Source organism: Phoenix dactylifera, chromosome 6, assembly GCF_009389715.1.
Source record: "Phoenix dactylifera cultivar Barhee BC4 chromosome 6, palm_55x_up_171113_PBpolish2nd_filt_p, whole genome shotgun sequence".
NCBI lineage: Eukaryota > Viridiplantae > Streptophyta > Magnoliopsida > Arecales > Arecaceae > Phoenix > Phoenix dactylifera.
Genome location: NC_052397.1, coordinates 8,998,385 through 9,002,592, shown reverse-complemented (window position 1 = coordinate 9,002,592; position 4,208 = coordinate 8,998,385).

Genomic DNA, 4,208 nt, shown 5'->3' with positions numbered 1-4,208 from the left:
AACTATTGCACTCTCACACACAATCAATTGCTAAGCTAGAATTCCAAATGGGTCAACTAGCTAATGCATTAAACAAGCGAGAGGAAGGCAAGCTTCCAAGTCAACCAATGAGTAATCCAAGGGGACAATACATGGCTCAAGAAACTCGATTAAATCATGAGCAAGCCAATGCTTTGACTACTCTTAGGAGTGGACGTGTAATAGATAATAAGGTTGGGGAGGATAACAACAAGGAAGGTGAAGAAGAGGAGAGGAATGTATCACATGAAAATCCAAAACCTTCTTCAGCTAGTCCACCATCTGCCACAACCCACATTCCAAAGGCCCCATTCCCTGAAGCACTTAATGCACCCTCTCCCTTTGGCAAGAAGGAAACTTCACTAGAAGAGATGATGGAGGTCTTCAAATAAGTTAAAATCAACCTCCCGCTCCTTGATGCCATCAAACAAGTTCCCTCCCATGCCAAATTTCTCAAAGACCTTTGCACCCAAAAGTGAAAATATAGGACACATGTGCCTAAAAAGATCCTCCTAACTGAGCAGGTAAGTTTCATTCTCCAACACAACACCCCTTCAAAATTCAAAGATCCTGGCGCTCCCACTATTTCCTGTGTCATAGGAGATAACTCCATTGATCGAGCACTTTTAGATCTAGGGGCAAGTGTGAATCTTCTACCCTATTCAGTCTATGAAAAATTTGGGTTAGGTGAATTAAAACCCACCTCAGTATCCCTGAGCCACTTTACTTCCTCTTGTGTTTCCATTTGAATAATGTATCGGAATCAATGCGATTAAGTTGATTTTGACCTTTCTTGAATGCTGGCCAACGTCTCAATTCAAGGAGAAGTTTCTTTCACGTTCTCATTTTCATGCATGGAAATTGTGATTGTGATTACACGTAGGAGAGGGTTGCAAATTATAACAAAGATTCAAAAATCATAGGCTTCTTGCTGGGGAGACTACTAATGAAACATTTCTCTAGCATTTGATGGAAAAATTTTAAATTAAAAGCCTAAATTAAATAGCACGAGCTAAGGTTTCAAATCCCGAAATTGGATTTGGTATCAATTAGGGACTGGATGTTGGTGTGGTATCGACAATTTGGATGCCAAGCATCTTGGTAATTCATTGAACGTAAATTAGTTTCCTCTTATTTGTTATTTATAATGGTTGTTAAAGCTTTCTAGGTTTGTTATGAAGATGCCACGGGGGATGATTGAAGATGTTCTTGTCAAGATAGACAAATTCTATTTTTCAGTAGATTTTATCGTCCTTGATATGGAACATGTGCCCAACCTAAAAAAATAAATTCCTGTGATTCTTGGTCGTCCCTTTTTAGCAACAGCCAATGCATGTATCAACTGTAGAACTGGGGCAATGGACATATCATTCGGGAACATGAAAATTAAGTTGAATGTGTTTCATGCCGCTGACCAACATGTGAGGTAAGACGAGTGTTGCCTGATTGATGAAATGGATGATCTTGTAGAGGAAGCCCTTCCCTATATCTTAGCGGATGACCCCCTAGAGGCATGCTTGGCCAATTTTGATATTGACAACTTTGATATAGACAAGGCCATAGAAGAAGTCAACATCTTACTCGACAACCAATCTCCCATAAGTTCCCTTCCTTGGAAGATCGGACCTGAACCTCTTCCCCCCATTGCTAGCACACCATTTTGTCCTTCCATTGATTCTCCACCTAAACTTGAGTTAAAGCCACTTCCGACAACTCTTAAGTATGCCTTTCTAGGACCAGAAGATACCCTCCCTGTAATCATCACGGCCAACTTATCTACTGAACAGGAGGGTAAGCTTTTAAGGGTACTAGAAGAGAATAAACATGCTATAGGATGGTCTGTAGCCGATTTGAAAGGGGTTGACCCCTCCATATGCATGCATCGAATTCACCTCGAAGATGATGCAAAGCCCACTCGAGAAATGCAAAGAAGACTCAATCCTAACATGAAGGAGGTAGTCAAGAAAGAAGTGATAAAGTTACTAGATGCCGGAATCATCTACCCGATTTCTGATAGTAAGTGGGTAAGCCCGACACAAGTGGTACCAAAAAAATCAGGTATCACTGTGGCTGAAAATACAGAAGGGGAATTGATACAAACACGCACAACCACAGGTTGGCGCGTGTGCATTGACTATAGAAAACTCAACACAATAACTAGGAAGGACCATTTCCCTCTACCTTTCATAGATCAAATTTTGGAACGGTTGGCTAGTCAAGGTTTCTACTGCTTCTTAGATGGTTATTCAGGGTATAATCAAGTACCTGTCTACCCGGACGATCAAGAGAAAACCACCTTTACCTGTCCATTTGGAACATTTGCTTATAGGAGGATACCTTTTGGACTATGCAATGCACCCGCAACTTTTCAACGATGTATGATGGTCATTTTTTCAGATATGGTGGAAAACTTTCTAGAAGTGTTCATTGATGATTTCTCAGTTTTTGGCCTATCTTTTGACGATTGTCTGGAAAATTTAACCTTAGTTTTAAAAAGATGTAAGGAGACCAACCTAGTGTTAAGTTGGGAAAAGAGCCATTTCATGGTTCAAGAAGGCATAGTCTTGGGACACGTCGTATCCAAGAGGGGCATTGAAGTGGATAAAGCCAAAGTCGATCTTATTTCAAATCTCCCTCCACCCAAAACTGTGAAACAAATCCGATCATTCCTTGGCCATGCTGGTTTCTACCGTCGCTTCATTCAGGATTTCAGTAAGATTTCCTAATCCTTGTGCAATCTTCTTGCCAAGGACACTCCCTTTGTCTTTAATGAAGCATACGAGAAAGCATTTGAAAATTTTCGCTCGAAATTGACTACTGCACCCATCATACGGCCTCTTAATTGGACCCTTCCATTTGAACTGATGTGTGACGCATCCGATTATGCCATTGGGGCAGTTTTAGGGCAACAGCTAGATAAAGTACCTCATGTCATCTACTACGCTAGTAAAGCACTCTCAGATGCACAATTAAACTACACCACCACTGAGAAAGAGTTACTAGCTGTAGTATTCGCGCTAGACAAGTTTCGATCTTACCTTTTAGGATCCAAGGTTACCGTATTCACTGATCATGCTGCCCTTCGACACCTTCTTGCAAAGAAAGACACCAAACCCCGTCTGATTCGATGGATTCTTTTACTACGAGAATTTGACCTAGAAATTCATGACAAGAAAAGAACTGCAAATGTCGTAGCGGACCACTTATCTAGGATTCTTCTTGAGCCCTCTAAAAATACCTCACCCTTACACGATTCTTTTCCAGATGAACAATTATTTGAGGTACAAAGAATGAAAACGCCATGGTTTGCAAACATAGTGAATTACCTTGCCATAGAATGAATTCCTGATGATTGGTCAACTCAAGACAAGAATCGATTCTTTTCATAAGTAAAGTTCTATTATTGGGATGATCCCGATCTATTCAAGTATTGTCCCGATCAAGTAATCTGTCGATGTGTCCCCGAATGCGAATTTCAAAGTATTCTTTCATTCTGCCATTCGCAAGCTTGTGGGGGACATTTTGGTGGTAGAAAAACTGCAGCAAAAATTTTACAGAGTGAATTTTATTGGCCCACCCTTTTCAAAGATGCCCATAACTTTTGCCAAACTTATGAACGGTGCCAACAGATGAGTACCATCTCCCGTAGAGATATGATGCCTCTCAATCCTATTTTAATTGTAGAAATCTTTGATGTCTGGGGTATTGACTTTATGGGTCCTTTCCCACCATCTTTTGGTTTCGAATACATTCTAGTAGGGGTTGATTATGTCTCAAAATGGGTAGAAGCTGTCGCCACTAAAACTAATGACCACAAGGTTGTGGTTAATTTTTACATGAAAAGTTGCTACCCCATACCATCCCCAAACAAGTGGACAAGTCGAGGTGTCCAATAGAGAGTTAAAACACATCTTAGAAAAAAACGGTACGTCCCGATAGGAAAAATTGGTCCCAAAGGATAAATGATGCCCTTTGGGCCTACCGTACTGCCTACAAAACTCCTATTGGCATGTCTCTCTCCCGATTAGTTTTTGGAAAAGCTTGTCACTTACCGGTAGAACTTGAACATTGAGCTTTCTGGGCTATCAAAAAGTTTAACTTAGACATGGCAGCAGCTGGTCCTAACCGAAAACTCCAACTAAGTGAACTTGAAGAGTTGTGCAATGAGGCCTATGAAAATGCTAAAATTT